This window comes from Schistocerca serialis, chromosome 2 (genome assembly GCF_023864345.2).
Source record: "Schistocerca serialis cubense isolate TAMUIC-IGC-003099 chromosome 2, iqSchSeri2.2, whole genome shotgun sequence".
Classification (NCBI taxonomy): domain Eukaryota; kingdom Metazoa; phylum Arthropoda; class Insecta; order Orthoptera; family Acrididae; genus Schistocerca; species Schistocerca serialis.
Window position 1 is genome coordinate 432,002,556 of NC_064639.1, and position 19,447 is coordinate 432,022,002.

General features: G+C 45.5%; 1 protein-coding gene and 1 pseudogene across 1 annotated transcript in view; both read right to left on the reverse strand.

Annotated features, from left to right (window-relative positions):
• LOC126457289 (ras-like GTP-binding protein Rho1) overlaps positions 1-19,447 on the reverse strand; it is a 292,146-nt gene that overhangs the window by 130,303 nt on the left and 142,396 nt on the right. The window lies entirely within an intron of this gene.
• On the reverse strand, positions 5,053-5,170 carry LOC126458800 (5S ribosomal RNA; annotated as a pseudogene).

Genomic DNA, 19,447 nt, shown 5'->3' on the forward strand with positions numbered 1-19,447 from the left:
CTAAAGCCTTTGTGACTAGGCTGTCACGACGGTGTGTGCTTTTGCTCTGTTTTTGGTTCAAATAGTTCAAATGGCTCTGAGCACTATGGGACTTAACATCTCAGGTCATCAGTCCCCTAGAACTTAGAACTACTTAAACCTAACTAACCTAAGGACATCACACACATCCGTGCCCGAGGCAGGATTCGAACCTGCGACCGTAGCAGTCGCGCGGTTCCGGACTACCGCGCATAGAACCGCATGGCCACCGCGGCCGGCGCTCTGTTTTTCAGAAAGTATCCATACACTCGTGCATCCTCTGTGAACTGATACACACCGTTTCTGGACATACCGGTTACCATTAACAGTGTGGCAAAGGAATCGTGTTACCATGCAGACACCAGACATTGGGCACCAAACAACAATCTTCAGATAATGCAACGGCACATGAAAGTATTGATGGAGATTGATGCATAATTGTGCATGTCCTGTGAGTTCATATATCATGACATCCTGATCCCGGCCCAGCCTCCACATCTGCACAGACTTCCGCTCATGGCGCAGTAAACCACAAACACCGTCTGGCATGGAGGGTAGCGTGTGACACAGTTCCGCAGCTCACGCTAGAATAGATGATTCGTACGTTGCGCTACCAGTACACTTGAAACAGCCTCAGTGAGAGAAGCCCAATCAGGTGGGCGTCGAGGCCAAAGAATAGATTCATTTTCCATATTAATTCAGAAGGAGGAGGAAACTACTGTTTAACGTTCCTTCGACAACGAGGTCATTAGAGACGGAGCACAAGCTCGGATTAGGGAAAGATGGACAAAGAAAGTGGCCGTGCTCCTTCGAAGGAACAATCCCGGCATTTGCCTTAAGCGTGATTAGAGTTACAAAAGCTACATTAATTAAAACACAAATAACCAGCAAAAGAAAATTCAAACAAACGTAAATAGATTTAGGGAAATCGTGGAAAACCTATGACAGGATGGACGGACGCGAGTTTGAATAGTCTTCTTTCCGTATGCGGGCCAGTGTACTAACCACTGCCCTACCTCGCACTGTTCCATCCAGCTTAATTAAGACTAATGTAGAAGACTATGATGTGTAAGTGTAGAGCGCATTGTACAGTTAATGTACTTGATGATGGGGAAAGAGAAAGGTGAGACTTAACACCTGTGTCGCAACATGGTCGGTACCTTTCACTTAGTACCGAGGTGCCGGGTTAAATCGCCCATCCGCTGGAAGGGTTACTATAAACAGCGTTACATGTCTCCACCTTATGGGAAACTGCAGAGATGTGGAATTCGATGTAGGTCAGTGACGGAAATTGTGAGATACACAATCTGATCAAAACTATCCGGACACCAGTTAGTGGCCTTTAATGCACGATGTCCATCCTTCGCCCTTTACGACTGCTTGAACTCTGCTGGTGACAGTTTCAGTGAGGCGTTTGAATGTACGTGGGGGAACGGCAGCTCATTCTTACTCAAGAGCCGAAACATGAGAAGGTAGTGATGCTGGACAGTGGGGTCTGGAGCGAAGTCAACGGTCTCACTAATTTCAGGCGTTTCCCAATGCATCTGGTCTGTTCACATCAGGAATGTTACTGCGCACTTACCGTTGTCTCACAGGTGCTGCTTTATGAGCAGGTGTATTGTCCTCCTGATACAATAATCGTCTCCGAACAGTTCCTCTAACGTACACAGAACACAGTTCTATAAAATGTGTTTATATCCTTTCGCAGTCACTTCACTGTTGGCATTACACATGCTGCAGATAACCTTCATCGGACATTCTCCGAACTCAAACCCTTCCATCGCATTATCGCAGATTCTAGCGTGATTCATCACTCCAGATATCTCGTTTCCAGAGATACACTGCCCACAGGCGTCGCTCTGCAGACCATCTCAAGCGTCGCTCAGCAATCACTACAGAAGTGTGTGGGTTACGAGGAGCTGATCGACCATTGCATCACAGTCTTTTTACCTGTCTGTGCACGGTCACTGTGCTAGCTTTATTGCTCGTAGCACTTTGGAACTCTCGAATGATGCCTTCCGCTGGTTTCACACGATTTTCTACAACCGCCCTCCGCAATGGCTTAAGGAACCTGTACGTCAGTAAAGGAGACCTGCCTTGTTTTGGCTTAGTTGTGGTTGTTCCTTCACGTTTCCACTTCGCAATCACATCACCAACAGTTGATCTGTGCAGCTTTAGAAGGGTTTAAATGTCCGGCACGCTTTTAAAGTGGCATCCAATTATTAGTTCCCCTTCGATTTCACTGAACTCTCTTGACCGAACTCTTCTACTGTTACTGTGACTCTACTGATAACACTGCACTCCCCACTACCTGTTACCGTAGCAGATCCGCCTTGTAGCACTACAACCCAGTGCCTCAAGTATTTTTCAGCTACTTCATTTCTCGAGTTTATAACTATTTTTTGTAAATATATGTATTAAAAAATTTTGTCAGTAATTAGATTTTATGAAAATGTAACGTATGTTGATAGCATAGGTAAGAATTATTTGTATTAATCATTGTGGTAAACACGCTAGCCCTGTCAAGAATTTTTTTATTGTATAAAGCACAGAAATATCCTTTGCGTTCAAATGGTTCAAATGGCTCTGAGCACTATGGGACTTAACATCTATGGTCATCAGTCCCCTAGAACTTAGAACTACTTAAACCTAACTAACCTAAGGACAGCACACAACACCCAGCCATCACGAGGCAGAGAAAATCCCTGACCCCGCCGGGAATCGAAACCGGGAACCCGGGCGTGGGAAGCGAGAACGCTACCGCACGACCACGAGATGCGGGCCATCCTTTGCGTAACATTAACATCACTGACGTTAGTGCGCGCAGCTGTAGAGGTGATGGAAGAAAAGTAGTTGCGAAGCATCTGTGGTGATGTTGGCGCGCAAATGCCAGAGTGATTTGGGTCGAAAATATTGTAATACATGCCCAGGTGAATTATAAGTGGGCGACGAAGTATGTGGACACAATATACGGTCGCATGAAGATTTAGGAAGTAATGAAGAATACAGGGTGTATTAAAAATAATCATCCGATTTGGCACGTCTGTATTTCTGAAACTAATAAACATATACAATGAATTTTCTTTTTTCATGAACCGGACACTCAAAATGTTTTTTATACCGTTTCATAGGTATTCAATATGCCCCCTTGAGATGCACGGCAGATGTCAGTGCGGTATTTAAATTGTTCCTACTCTGCAGTGAGCATGTCTTGAGTTACAGTTTTCACAGCTGTTGTTATGCGACGAATCAGTTTATTCGTTGCTGTTACCGGGTTCGATTCCCGGCGGGGTCAGAGATTTTCTCTGCCTCGTGATGGCTGGGTGTTGTGTGATGTCCTTAGGTTAGTTAGGTTTAAGTAGTTCTAAGTTCTAGAGGACTAATGACCATAGATAAGTCCCATAGTGCTCAGAGCCAGTGCTGTTAGTAACGGAGGCACATACACAGAGTCTTCTATAAACATCCACAACCCCCTGACCATGGAGGCCAGTAATGTAAGACTGAATCATTTGGTCCAGTGCGACTAATTCATCGTTCAGCAATCCTTTCATCTGAAAATTCACGCAGTTCTAGATGCCAGTGTGACGGTGCCCCATCCTGTTGGAAAACGAAGGCATTCGAATCAGTCTCCAACCGTGGAAAAGCAAAGTTCTCAAGCATTTCGAGATATGTGCTTCCTGTAACAGTGTTCTCGGCAACGAAAAATGGACCATACAGCATTTCCCGTCAAACTGAAAAAAAAAAACACATTAAATCCTGGAGAGTCTGTCTCATGAACTTCATGTGGTTGTTACGTTCCCCATATTCTCACATTATGACGGTTCGCCTTTCCATTTAAATGGAACGTTGCCTGGTCACTAAACACGAACCGTGGAAGAAAACTGTCATCCTCCATGTTGCCAAGAACCAAACTACAGAACTCCACACTTTGTTGTTTGTCACCTTCACGAAGAGCTTGCAGTAGCTGAATTTTGTATCGTTTCATGTGTAAACATCGACGCAAAGCTCTCCAGACGCACGTCGGGGGCATGCTCAGCTGTCGAGCTGCACAGCGAACGGGTTTCTGCGGACTCCTTGTGATACTATGGCGGATGCGTTCGACGTCTGTGTCAGAGACTAGGGGAGGGCCCGGCGGTTTGCCTTTACACAGACAACCTTTTTCTCGGAACTGTTCATGCCATCGTCTAACGCTCTGCGCTATAGAAGGATCCACACCATACATAGTACAAAAGTCACACTGAACAGTTATTACTGACCCGCACTGCGCAAAACGTAGAACACAAAACGATTTCTATTGTCCCGACACCATTTTTACGAGAACTAAAGCGGGGGTACACTGCTGCTACCTCGCGGGAACCATGTAAAACTCGAGAGCTTGCTCTTTTGAACAGTACATCGTTCAGGCACATACCTCAAATAACATAATAGTTTACATTTTTTTTAATAGGACGATTCTTTTTGATACTCTCTTTACTGTGTGGCCAACATTTACTCAAGCTGCTCGTTAGTTATGAAACGCCTGTTGGAATAATGGATCTCTATAACCACTACTACGCACCATAAGCAATAAATCGCAAAGCAAGATCCAGCCAGTATTTTGTAGCTGTGTGATACGCATGCCAGCGTCTTAGTAGCTTTTTGGCACATTATAGTGGTTTTAGTCAGGCAAAAAACTGGTAGAGAGAAATTTCATCGACACGAATCGTTAACCATCAGTAGGGCCCTGTCCTTTCATTATAAATTCCGAGAAAGTCTCAAGTGAAAGAAATAGTCAAAAGAAGTCAAATCTAGTTAAATGTACAGTTGACTTTAAATCAAGAATTTATTACGTTCAGCACTCCGTCTTCAGGCCACGAGTGGCCTACCGGAACCATCCGACCGCCGTGTCATCCTCAATGGAGGATGCGGATAGGAGGGACGTGGGGTCAGCACACCGCTCTCCCGGTCGTAAGATGGTATTCTCGACCGAAGCTGCTACTATTCGGTCGAGTAGCTCCTCAATTGGCATCACGAGGCTGAGTGCATCCCGGAAAATGGCAACAGCGCATGGCGGCCTGGATGGTCACCCATCCAAGTGCCGACCACGCCCGACAGCGCTTAACTTCGGTGATCTCACAGGAACCGGTGTATCCACTGCGGCAAGGCCGTTGCCTTATTACGTTCAGAAACAGTAGTAAATGTGGTGGTTCAGATAATGTTACACTGCTACTGCAGACAATCAGCTAAAATTAAAAGTTCTGAACTGAAATTTATTTTCTATGACTAAAGTACGCTGATTTTCTTGTAATCAGAGTGGTTTTAGAATTTCAAGTTGTATTTCATGTTCAGTCCGGAACGGCGCTGCTTCTCCGGTCGCAGGTTCGAATCGTGCCTCGGGCATGGATGTGTGTGATGACCTTAGGTTAGTTAGGTTTAAATAGTTCTAAGTCTAGGGGACTGATGACCTCAAATGTTAAGTCCCACAGTGCTTGGAGCCAATTGATTTTTGTATTTCATGATTGATACTACGAGGCGCAATAATTTATAAACTGATAAGCAAAGAATGGTAAACAGTTTGATTCACGTTTAGGCATTTGTTCAAACAGACAGAATGATCGTGAGTTTCTTGACACAGTATAGTTCCATAAAGTACATTAGAAATTAATAATTTTAGTGTTCATGTCACACGTGTCTTTTACATATAAGTTAGTTCGTGGTCACATTTTGTCCAGTTGCTGCTTTCTCTTTCTTATACTATATTTACGCGATTTCAAAGTCACTACAATCATTTACCAAATTTAACTTTTGCTAGCGACCGTTTTATTGTGCCACCTACATTCATTCAAATCATGTTCCGGCATTCAAAATTACGGCTGACTACGATGAAACCTAAATTTATCACTTTTTTTTTACATTTTGGTCGTTGCTGCACATATTAACAAACACTCGTGCGATATCGATCAGGTTGTGGCTACATGGCCGGCCGCTGTGGCCGAGTGGTTCTAGGGGCTTCAGTTTGGAACCGCGCTGCTGCAACGGTCGCAGGTTCGAATCCTGCCTCGGGCATGGATGTGTGTGATATCCTTAGGTTAGTTAGGTTTAAGTAGTTCTAAGTCTAGGGGACTGATGACCTCAGATGTTCAGTCCCATAGTGCTCAGAGCCGTTTTTGTAGCTACATGTATTCTATTGACAAGCATTGATCTTCGGATTCGATGCCTTGTTTCCACTAACAGCGGAACTTTCGGTACACGTGTCACAACCAAACCTGATAAACACCGTAGAGTATTAGTACGTTATAGCCTCTTTTGATATTTAGTGGTCAGTTCTGCAGTGCACATTAGTGTCTGGATAGTTACATGATGGATTTGGACACATTATATCCCTAACGAGATTGTTGGATTAGGAAGATAGATGCACGCGGTGTTGCATCACTGACCAGCCACCTCTGCTGACAGTCAGCGACAGGTGGCCCGTAGGCAGCGCGGAGCCTTGTAAAGGCAGCGGGCTGCTGCGTCCTTAGCGCGCCTTCAGCGGGCCGCGTGGGCAGCCACTCGCCACTGCTGTGGGCGAAGATTGATGGCCCTGCCTCGCCGTGCAACTTTTCCCTATTCGGCCCGTACACATGTACGTTGCATCTTGCAGTTACTACCCGATCCAATTACATTAAAGTGACCACCGCCTATGTTCGACGTCAGCGTGCAGTAGCCACTCACAGCGGCAGGTGGCAGCACAGGCAGTGGAGGGCAGGTATGAAGCGAGTTGGGAGGTCGCGGAGAACAGTGCAGCCGCTGTCGTAATGTGGAAACTGAGGGTTTATCTGACGTCCGAAAAGTCATAACCATTAACTTCCGGGCCAAGGGTGGAAGCCTGTCCGAAATGGCTAAGTTTGTAAATTGTTCGCGTGCCGCCGTGATTAAAATATACGGCGCATGGCGAACTGGCGCTATCCAAAACCGGCGCTGAGATAACTGTGGCGCACCACAGGCCACAGGCGACAGGGGTCAACGACTGCCGCGGAGCTGTGTACGTGCGAACAGACGTGCATCTGTTGAGCAACAGAGCGCGCGGGTGAATCAGGGGGCTACAAACAGAGTCTCCTCAAAGACCTTTCAGCGAACGTTGCTGCGTATGGCCCTCCTCAGCAGGCGTCTGATTCATGCACCCATGCTCACTACTGTTCATCTGCTGGAATGTGCACTCCAGAACCGCAACAGGACGTCCACTGTTTCCTGCTGTATGGGACAGTTGGACGTTGGCGTGCGCTGTCCTGCAACAATCGTCGGAAGGCTCCAGGCTGGAGGCTGGAGCATTATGATCAGGGGAGTGATTTTCTGTCATTACCTGACTTCTCATTCTGGAAGGCACAGTGGATCAACACAAGGATGGATCTATCCTTGGGGATCATATCCACCCTACACCCAATATATATTTCCTCGGCACGATGGCATCTATCAGCTGCACAATGCAACGCGTCAAGCAGCTCGCAATGTACGTCCATGGTTCTAAAAGCACCAGCTTCAGTTTACTGTACTCCCCTGGCCACCAAACTGCTCAGGTTTAATACAGTACTGCGTGAGTCGGTGAGGTGCAGTGCGTTAGAGCCACATTGGTATAAGCTTTAAGAATAACGAGTTGTGATAACACACTATCTACTCCTATTAGTGTGACCACATGTGAAAAGCCTGAATAGCCACATTCTGCAGCGCGGGCCACTGCGAGACATGCAGGTTCAAAAAATGGTTCAAATGGCTCTGAGCACTATGGGACTTAACATCTGAGGTCATCAGTCCCCTAGACTTAGAGCTACTTAAACCTAACTAACCTAAGGACATCACACACATCCATGCCCGAGGCAGGATTCGAACCTGCGACCGTAGCAGCAGCGCGGTTCCGGACTGACGCGCCTAGAACCGCACGGTCACAGACATGCAGGAAAAGACAGTGAATGGGGTTCCGGAAGGTATCAACAGGGATGTCGAGATGCCTTGACCCGATGCGCTATGTTTCTCGGTTGAGGATCCATGGCGCGAACAATTCGCTGAAGTAGATCTCATAGATACTCAACTGGGTTTAAATCCAGGGAGGCTAATGGGCAGGGGAGTACAGTGCACTCATGCTGGTGCTCTTCGAACCAGGCAGGTACAATTCGACGTGTGTGAGGCTTTGCATTGTCTAGCTGATAGATGTTATTGTGCAGAGGAGAAACACACTGCGTGTAGAGGTGGACATGGTCCGCAATAATAGCTGCAAATTTGTGTTAATCCATTGTGCCTTCCAAAATGACGAGATGACCCAGGGAATGTCACGAAAACATCCCCCAGTCCATAACGGAAAACATTCCTCAATCCATAACGCCCCCTCCTATGGCCTGGACCCTTCTGACGATTGTTGCAGGGTGTTTGCTTTCTGTCCAGTGCAGAATACAATGTCAGTTACCTGAAAAGGCCACCTATCACCACTCAGTGAACGTCCAGTTGCGGTATTGACGGCAAATTCCACCCTTCGTCACCTATGAACAGCAGTCAACATGGGATCATGAACCAGGCACATTAACTGCAGCCATCATGAGTGCATGACCAGGTACATTAACAGCAGCCAACATGTGTGCATGAACCAGGCGCCTGCTGCAGAGGCCCATCTGCAGCAACGTTCCCTTAACGGTCGTTGACAAGACACCGTCGGTATCCCCTTGGTTTACCTGGGCGGTCAGCTCTTCAACCGTTGCACGTCTAATCTCCCGTACACATCTACGCAGCCGTCGTTCACACCTGTTCAAATGGTTCAAATGGCGCTCAGCACTATGGGATTAACATCTGAGTTCATCAGTGCCCTAGAACTTAGAAGTACTTAAACCTAACTAACCTAACGACATCACACACATCCATGCCCGAGGCAGGATTCGAACCTGCGGCGGTAGCGGTCACGCGGTTCCAGACTGAAGCTCCTAGAACCGCACGGCCACACCGGCCGGCGTTCACACCTGTCATCTATGGCCCATGGTGCACTACAGTTGCCTCAGCGGCGATTTTGGATTGTGGCGTTTCACCATGCGCCGCCTACTTTAACCATGGTGGCACGCGAACTGTTTACAAACTTTGCGGTTTCAGAAATTCTTCTACTCTTGTCTCAAAAGGCAATTATCAAGCCCATTTGGGCCTTATGCTAAACGCTCCGTTTTCGCATTACAACAACTGCACTGTTCTCTGCTCCCCTGAACATTTTATATAACCTCCACTGCTAGTGCTGCCACCGGCCGTCAGTGAAAGGTTATTGCACGTTAAGGTTGGACTTCGGAGGTGGTCACATTATTGTGAATGAACTGTGTAGGCTACTCTAAGCAATCGTGAAGTAGCAGCTTTCAGTGTCAACCCAGACTAATCGCCATCTGAGAGTATGCTCCGCGGTCGCGAGAAAATAGGCTGCCTGTGGCCGCAGAGGTGTGGATGGTGGGGCGGAATTCGTAGGGACGTTCGGTCTGCCGCTCCTGCACCCTGGTGCCCCCTGCCCTCCTCCGGTCTTTCGCAGATAAAGAGGCGGGCTAGCTACAGCTGGCTCCATTTAGCACACGTCTGAACCGCAGTGTGTGGCAGCTGCACGGGTGTTAGATATTCGAGCAACCTTCAAGGTCCTCGCCTTTTATTTTTACTATACATATTACATACATTTGAGGAATGAAATACACTAATCATTCATTTATTGTACCAGAAAGTTCGGTACTACGATTTAGTCGACCTCTTAGTGACGATGGCAGACGGCCGCGGTGGCCGAGCGGTTCTAGGCGCTTCAGTCCGTAATCGCGCGACTGCTACGGTCGCAGGTTCGAATCCTGCCTCGGGCATGGATGTGTGTGATGTCCTTAGGTTAGTTAGGTTTAAGTAGTTCTAAGTTCTAGGGGACTGATGACCTCAGATGTTAAGTCCCATAGTGCTCAGAGCCATTTGAACCAATTTTTGTGACGATGACATAATGAAGTTGCTACGTAAGTCAGGTTACTGTGAACAGTTACTGTATTTATTGCTTATTTAAATAGACAGTACTCATGAAGCACTTTATTTTTTCTTTTGCTCTCCTTTGGAGAAGATTGTTACGGCGGTGGTCAGTCAATCGTAATCACGAGTGAAGTTACACTAAACCATCCACTTTCGTGGATAATGTATCGGGGCCACAACAGTAACATCTTGTTTCACTGGAGATTCAAACTTCAAGAAAGGAATTAGGGTAGCTAGATTGCGATGCAACATCAAAGGGTACCACGGAATACCAAAAATGCTGGTATTCTTACACGACATTTCATGGAAACTATATTAGTGTCTCTACAAACTACCCAACTTCACAGTGTTTGATTCAAATGTAAGACATACTCATGACCGGCTATTAGTATTAGCTCTCCGAATAGGTAGATGAAAGAAATTTTCTGATGTACTCATTTTTAGTAAGTGCACCGTATGCCATCCGACAGAGTTGTGAAATTTACAATTCAAAGCTTCAGAAACTTACTTCACGACTTCCCATAACAGCGACGTTGGAATCGTAAGGGACGGAACTCAAGCTGGAATTGGTTAACGATGAAATCTCAAACTGTTCGTGTCCAATTCCAGCAAATCGTCAAGGCATTTCTGAGATGATGTTTAAATAATATACAGCTTGTTAGGGGTGTACGTATTGATATCGTCATCATTGGTACCTTAGAATGTACCCACTTCTCTCTGTCTAACAGTCTTCCTACAAACACATCACATAATTGACTACTTGATGTTTTCTGGACAGTCGTAACTGTATCGCGAAGTGCACTACACTTTTCCATACACACTATCCGTTTTGCATCCAAGCGTCCTCACTGTAATACCTTATCCACTGAGCGGGGGAAAATAAACATTAATAGCTTACTTGTGACATGCGCATTTGGAAATGCTAACCAACCGAAAACCATATTGCTGGTAATACAAGGACTATTCGGATAGTAAATTCCGATCGGTCATGAAAATGGAAGCCACTGTGAAAATCCGATGAAGTTTTTTTACAGATATGTTGCGTAGCGTCTCTAGTACGTCCGTCAATCGCGGCACGCCACCGTTTTCAATTCTGAGCGCTCAGTGAGCACGTAAATATGCGTGTAAAATAGATTCACCCACCAGTTATGAGGGCCTGGTGAGAGATTTCCCCTGATGTCGTGCAGCCCACATAACATAACTCTCATGCGTTTCGTTCTTCATGACAATTCTCGGTCGCACTCTGCAGGGGCAATGAAGATGCAACTGCAGCGTTTTCGTTGGGAAGTGTTTGATCACCCACAACACAGCTCGTAATAGGCTCGTCCTGAGCTCCATCTCTGGTCACGTGAATCGCGGGCTATGAAGACAGCACTTTGACACAGACAACCAGCTGTAGACAAAGCGTAGAGAACTGGTGGAAAGCACAGGCGGCGGCCTTCTACGACGATGGTACTGGGAAGTTGGTACAGCGCTACGAGAGATGCCTCAGTCGGAGTGGCGACTATGTAGAGAAGTAGCCGTAAGGTGTAGCTAACTACTGAAACAAAACATTTTTGATTTTCACAGTTGTTTCCATTTCGAGACCGATCGGAACTTACTTTTCAAATAGTCCTCGTAGCTATAATTATTATTCTTCAGATGAAGTAAATACTGAAGTAACGTTTTTCAGTGCAGTGTCATCATTAAAATATCTGCACTTATACCACTAACACCTTGAATATTTTAAAGCGTCAAGGTAGCGTCTGTTATAAATGTAGATTACGGATATGTTAAGGTGTGATCCAAGATGTCTGTATCTCGTCCCTCACGGTTCATATACAGCTGCGTCGGCCTTATGCTAGGAACTGCAGTTTCTCCAACGGACATTCCTCATGGATACGAGACGCTGACCTGTAGAATCACGAGGTATCCGACCTGTAGTGGTTTACATTCCATCGGTATATCAAAATCTAGGAAATCCTTACTCAGAGCGGTTGGTCAGCGATTTGAACGCCGTTTCCACCGAACATTATTTCAGCGTTCTAAATCGTGCGCCACCTCTGCCGGAAACAGACACAAATGCTTTCACATATCTACACAGATGTCGCTGACCGCACGCTTCCAGAGATTTCTGTAGGGTATTGTGTTTAGAAATAATCAATTGTGACCACAATTGTTAATAACTGACGCAGGACAGCGTAAAATTATCGTACCGTGCAGAAGTAACCGACAGTCAGATGTATGTGCCTTTTTGAAGCTGTACAGCTGTACACACCACTTTCAGAGCAACTATTGACCCACGAAACGTCATCCTTTGTTAAGTACTGCAAACTTTTTAATTAACTGTGAAATAATAGAAATAGGCTGGCCAATCAGTTGGCGATGAGAAATGGTAAACTGTGGATGCTCCTTGTCATCCTTGACTCACGGCCACTAATTTCTCAGTAATGTAGCTCATAGCGAAGGAAGTTGGATTTTCAAAGGTTGGCTATACCGAGTACTAACAATAAAAGTACCCAAATCAACGGGTATAGCACAACAAATGTCAGAATTACAGAGGAAGCTGAACTGAAAACGACAAAAAGCAGGAATTCTACCAACGAATGACAATGTTTGGTGCTGAGTTTCATATTTCAGCACTGAGTTAAGGGAAGAACGTTTCTCTCACAATAGCAGCGGCTCCATCTTCGGTTCCACGTAAAACTTTGAACTTTGTAGAGTGAAAGGGTAGAAAACTCCCATTTTGTCCATGGAACTTACTCTCTATTTATGTTTCACATTCGGGGAATAAATAAATATCCCGAACATTGATCCCCTACCTGTTATCACTGCAACTTCTACAAAACCTATGAGAGAAGGAAGTAACTATTTCGATAACTGTTCTTTTATGCAGATTATATTGGTTCCTCTTTCCACGCAAATGGAAGGTCACAGATGTCTCATCGACAGTGAGGTTGTTAGGGACGGGAGGTTAGGCTATTTGTAGAAGTATTGGAGAGGAGTTTTCTATCAAAGCAATCAGTCGTCTCAGAAGATTTAGGGATAGCAAATTCTACGACTAAGATGATGGTTCAAATGGCTCTGATCACTATGGGACTTAACATCTTAGGTCATCAGTCCCCTAGAACTTAGAAGTACTTAAACCTAACTAACCTAAGGACATCACACACATCCATGCCCGAGGCAGGATTCGAACCTGCGACCGTAGCGGTCCCGCGGTTCCGAACCGCAGCGCCTAGAACCGCACGGCCACCGCGGCCGGCTGACTAAGATGAGCCACCCCGATACATCATCTGTCTTCTGATATTTACTTCACTGATTTATCTCCAATGCAGTGCTAATTTTCTTGCTAGTCAACTCACGTAACGTATTAAGAATGATAAAAACCTCCTCAGTGCTTTAAGACTCATAGTGTATTATGCCTCAGTAGATCAAAAGTACTGTACACTCCAGTTAGCTGTTAGAGGATTAACTGTACAGACCAGCTGTAAAGACATGTACAGCAATTAATAATGTTCATTTTCTTTCCCAGAGACAATATCTTCATATTGTTACGCTATAATATTGTTCATCGTAACTAGGAAAAATAACTTAATCCATTAAAAAGGCAGGAGTAGCGATTTTGTGATGACGATACGTTCGACAACGGGATACAGAAACAGTACGGTTACAAAGGACGCAACAAGTGCAAAGATACGAATAAAAACATATTGTATCAAGCCAAAATTCGTGGTGGGTTAAGTGCTCTGGAAAGAATAGTAGGAGACAAGAGGAAGATATTCAGCTCAACGGTTTCACGTGCTGAAGTCGTTCCAAGCGGTGTGCAAATTCTCCTCGGTCCTGGTGCACCGCTGCTTAGCATAAGAACAGAATAACCAGTAACAGGCGCCGACGCACGTTCCGAGGCAAACGCCTCTGTTTGCAAGGCAGGAAATTTCCAGGACGGGGGTACATTTGTTTAGAGTGCACTATCGTACTGCACTGCTGCACAGCCGTGGTTGACGAATCGCAAAGCAATCACTGTTGGTTTGTCAATAGACGCTCATTGTGTTGACCGTAATTAATCGGGTCCAGTAAATATTGCTACTAACGAACATTAGAAAAATCACCTTAGTTTCTGGCGGTAAACCATCATGCAGACTGTTACGAAATCGTCAAAGTCCAGAGTACACTGAGGTGACAAAAATTATGAAATAGCGATACGTACATATACAGATGACATTAGTATCGCGTACACAAGGTATAAAAGGTGCGTGCATTCGCGAAGCTGTCATTTGTTCGCAGTTGATTCATATGTAAAGGTTTCCGACGTGATTATGTCCGCACGGCGAGAATTAACAGACTTTCAACGCGGAATGGTAGTTTGAGTTAGATGCATTGCACATTGCATTTCGAAAATCGTTAGGGAATTCAACACGAGTAGTCCGAGATTCACAGTGGAGAGAACGAGCCGAGAATATCCAATTTCAGATATTAACTCTCACCACGGACAACGCAGTGGCCGACGGCCTTCACTTAAAGAGCGAGAGCATAGGTGTCTGCATAAAATTGTCAGTGCTAACAGGAAAGCAACACTGCGCGAAATAACAGCCGAAATCGATGAGGGACGTACGATGGACTTGTACATTAGGACAGTGCGGCGAAATTTGGCGATAATGAGGTATGGTGGCAGACAGCACGACCTCGTCTGATATGCCTCTCCTAGCCTCGTAACCATATCGATTGGACTCTTGACGACTGATAAACAGTAGTGTGATCAGAAGAGTCCCAACTTAAGTTGACAAGAACTGATGGTAGGGTTTGAGTGAGGCGCAGACCTCATGAACCCATGGACCAACCTTGTCAACAAAGCATTGCGCAAGCTGGTGGTGGCTCCATAATGATGTAGGTTGTGTTTACATGGAATGGAATGGGTCCTCTTGTCCAACTGAATCAATTATTGACTGCAAATATTTATATTCTGCCACTCAGAGAACATTTTCAGCCAAACAACGATGGAATTTTTATGAATAACGATGCGCTCTGTCACCGAACCACAACTGTTCGTGATTGGTTTGAAGAACATTCTGGACAGTTCGAGCGAATGTTTTTGACCACGCAGATCGCGCGTAATGAATCCCATCGAACATTTGTGAGACTTAATCGAGAGTCCATTTAGAGCACAAAATACTGTACCGGCAACACTTTCATAATTACGGACGCCCATAAGGCTACCTGACTGAATATTTATGTCAGCAGGTGACTTCCAACAACTTGTTCAGTCCATGCCACGTCGAGCTGCTGCACTACGTCTCCCAAAAGGACACGATATTAGGAGGTATCTTACGGATTTTATCGCCGCAGTTTATTCCAGTTGTGATGCAATCTCGACATGGCAGAACTCTTACATGTACTAGACCATTAAGAAGTCAATAACATTTTGTACGTATAGCCCCGTTGTGCATTTAATTTTATAATAAAAGAGACGCCACAGGAAACAATAGTGAAGGTTTTTTGCAAATCATTGAAACTATATTTCTCACATACCAATTGGTCTCAATTTAGCTCCAACACTGATGAGAATTATTTGCATTATGGCTATTTCCTCATGAGGTTGCCATGCGTTTGGTCCTCAACACAGAAACGACGGAACAAAATATTACTTAATGTACAAGTTATCTTTGATCAAGCGCTAAAAAGACTTGAGATGCAATTCTTGTCCTTATACTCTTAATTTCGGTCTTTAGAGGTTCATAAAAGAAGGTGGGATTGTGAGTTGATCAAGAATACCGTCTGTCTCCCATCGCCTCTTTCCCACTCTCTGATATACAGAACTGATTGACTGTTACGTCCTATACGAACTCCGGTGACTTCCTGAAAGTGCTTAAAATACGTTCCAGTATGGAGCATGAGGAAAGTCCGCTAGACACTGCCTCCTTCATTCTAGTTTAATTGGGTCTGCTCTTCATCTTTAATGAGATCCTAGTTTACATTTTGTGGTAACTGTACCTTGCTTCCTTCGAACGAGCTTACAGTTGCCAACATGTTACAAATCTGAAATGAACTTATTTGGCCCTGCGTCATTTTCTGTCCCTTGGTCGTACATCGTCACCGATATTAATCACTTGGCGTCTGTTAAAAGATGCCCCAGGGTGCAGTTCCTGTCGTAGAAGCGGAAGGCGCCCGAAAGAGGAAGAGTTTTGTAACATCATACTGATCTATAGATGGGAAACCCTAAAACTTAAAATACACTGCTTACCAAGAGTTAAAGAGTCACTTCTTCGTAATCCCGTAATTGTATCTCGTTAGAACGCCGGAGTTTGAAATTTGGCTCAAATATGCGCACAACCTTCTTCTGTAATAGTACAGAAGCGTGGCGTCCTGCGACGTCACATCCGGACTTGGTGAAGCTTCAGACAACAAGGTGTAGACACATGCGAAAAAAAGACCACACCTCAGATGATCATGTGAGGTATAGGTAGGTTAAAGACGTCACACTGACATCAAATTTCACTACATCTATGTCCAGCTCCACCATGGACGTATCACACGAAGGGAAGGTCAGCATACCCTCTCTTATCGACATTGATCCCTTCTTTTGACGCCTCTGCGATGGCAGTCAGAAACGCAATGACCAGCATTGTAATCGTGCAATTTCCCTATGGATGCCCAAGGAAAACATTTCAGACACATCGTCGTTCGGAATAACCACGAAAAGGACTCGGGAGGTAGCATAATGGGCGTTAATGAAGCCACCCCTTCCCTTGGGGAATGAGTCCCAAACGTTTGCTCTCGGAACCGACTGCTGGTAGTGCAACGAGCAACAGTACGATGTTCTAGAGAACTTTTGACATTGCTGACCAGCCCCAGATGATTCAGTCCTTCTCTCACGACATGGTGGCCCTGCAACCACATTGATTGTGATCACACACCCTTGGAGTGTAGCGCTACCACAATTTTTGCTCAGGTGTGCAATGTGGAACAAGTAGGGGCCTTCCAAATTACTTGACGAAATTTGAACGTGAAGCAAAATGTGTGTACCCTATTTCAACGCTATTGACTGCGCCGTCCGTTTGTTGCGTGACAACAGGAGACCATGACGGATTCCTAGACACCTGCAGGCAGGCAACCCCTTCTACATCCCACAAATCCCACATGTGAGACAACAGGCGCTACGGCAGCAACACGGAGCCATTCAGCTGAAGGGAGCGAGATGGGTAACCTGCCTGCAGGCGCCTAGGATTCCCTCAAGTGCTGTATCTGTAGATGTACATTTTCAAATTGCTCAACAAAGGTGCGTGTGTAGTGCCGAGGGTGTTGCTGAACTGGGGATCAGAGAGGACCCTCTGCTTTTTTAGCCCACCTTGCACCTCACACGAACTTCTGAGCTCTGGCCTTTTCTTCCCATGTGTCGACACCTTGCTGTTTCGAGTGCCCTGGCGCCAGAGGGTGACGTCGGCGATTACCACACTTTGGCACCATTCACTTAAATTTCACTGCATCGCAATGGCAGACAATTACGGTGTTTCGAAAAAGCGACCATTAATTGTGTTGGGCAGTGTACTTGAGCTCGTCACCGTGCTTTAGTGATTCGAGTAGCTGCAAACGAATAATTTTGTCATACTCTCAACCATAGTACACAAGTAAATAGAAACGATTCATCGATAATCATCGATTTATTTCCTCTTGCTACAGTAAAAAATGGAGTGGAAGAAACCCACCTTAAATGTCTGTTATTTTTGCCTTAGTGAATTAAATCTTTTTTGCTTCGTGTTAGTAATATGCTATTAGTTCGAGAAAATTGTGATAAGATCTAGACGTTACACTGAGCGTCGAGGACTTTACTACACGAAAAGTAACTGAGGATAGGCTACAAAGGAGTGTGATACGATCGTATATAGACGTATATGAAAAACTTACTGGTAAGGGTCAGCAGTCCTCTAGTGTTGTTTCCTGACATTGTCATTCTCTGCGCTGGATGGTCGAAATGAACTCCAGAACCTATGTGAAACCACGTACAGACGTCGTGGTGTTGGGTGACATTACATACGTTGGACGTTGTAGGCTGGGCAGAGTGGTAAAATAGGACAGGCAGCGAACTGTGGGGGAACTAACATCAGAGGTTAAGGTTGAGCAGACTACAAGTGTGTCTGAACACACATTGCACCGAACGCTCATAGCGATGGGCCTCCGCAGCCGACGACCCAGGCATGTACCAATATTAACACCAGGACATCGGTAACAGCGGCTGAAATGGGCACATAGCTATCGGCGCTGGACGTTGGCGCAGTGGTGGAGCGTTGCATGGTGTGATGAATCCCGATACCTTCTTCATCACGTCGGTGGGAGGGCGCAAAACTGTCGTCCTCCAGGGGAACAGCGCACAGCTCCTTGACACCTTTACTGCGGGTCGGAGACAAGTTGCCAGCGGCTCCATTATGCCCTGGGGAACATTCGCATGGGCGTCCATGGGTCCAGTGGAGCACACGCAAGGAACCATAACGCCAAGGTGTGTCGTACCCTGGTCACATATCACGTACACCCCTTCATGACGATCATGCTTCCCCACGGCAGTGGCTTTTTCAAGAAGATGTCACGAGGCCGGGAGTGTGATGGAGTGGTTCTAGGAACACAGTGGTGAGTTCCAATTGATGTGCTGTTTCCCCCAACTCACCAGATCTGAACTCGATTGAACACATCTGGGATGTGATCGAATGTGGCGTCAGGGCTCATCGCCCCCCTCCTCGGAATATACGGGTTAATTGACGTGTGTGTGTGTGTGTGTGTGTGTGTGTGTGTGTGTGTGTGTGTGTGTGTGTGTGTGTGTGCTATGAGCACGTGCTCACCTTCGCTACTTGAAAATACAAATCTTGTAATGAACAATTCCTCATAACTTTTAAGATGTGCGTTGTAGAGAAAATGTTTACTGGACAATTTTTTCTTATTTTGGTCCTTCTACTACTTCCCAAAATGTGGAAAGAAAAGAGCTTGCCGTAGAAGAGATTTCCTTCACAATATCGAAGATGAAAAATTGCTCGTAGCTTTCAAGGTATTCATTTTCGACCCTATGTTTACTGAGACTTTTTTGCTTCTAGTATTGTGTACTTTCAACTGTATGCGTTTACGCCATTAATTATGATACACCTTGTGTACAACTCAGATGTAGGTTGCCATTGGGCTCTCAATTTTTCATTATCATAGAGTGGCAGACCCCTCAAAATACTTGCTGTACTGTTTTACAGCTTTTAATAATGTTGGGTGTTCTGGTATTTTGCGGTACTAAGGATCAAGGTTTCATTGATTTCATACTTATGGTACATGTAGCACGTCAGTCTTTGCTGGGCGCTTATGTATTGGCGGTGCAAGAGCTGTCGTGATGTCCTGAACTGCCTGAATTCAGCGCTATCAACCTCGCCACACTTCATGTGGAGCCAGTGTTGCGCTCTCCATTAAGATGATCTGTCGATTATGAATTCTAATAACAAGAATGATCTGGGAG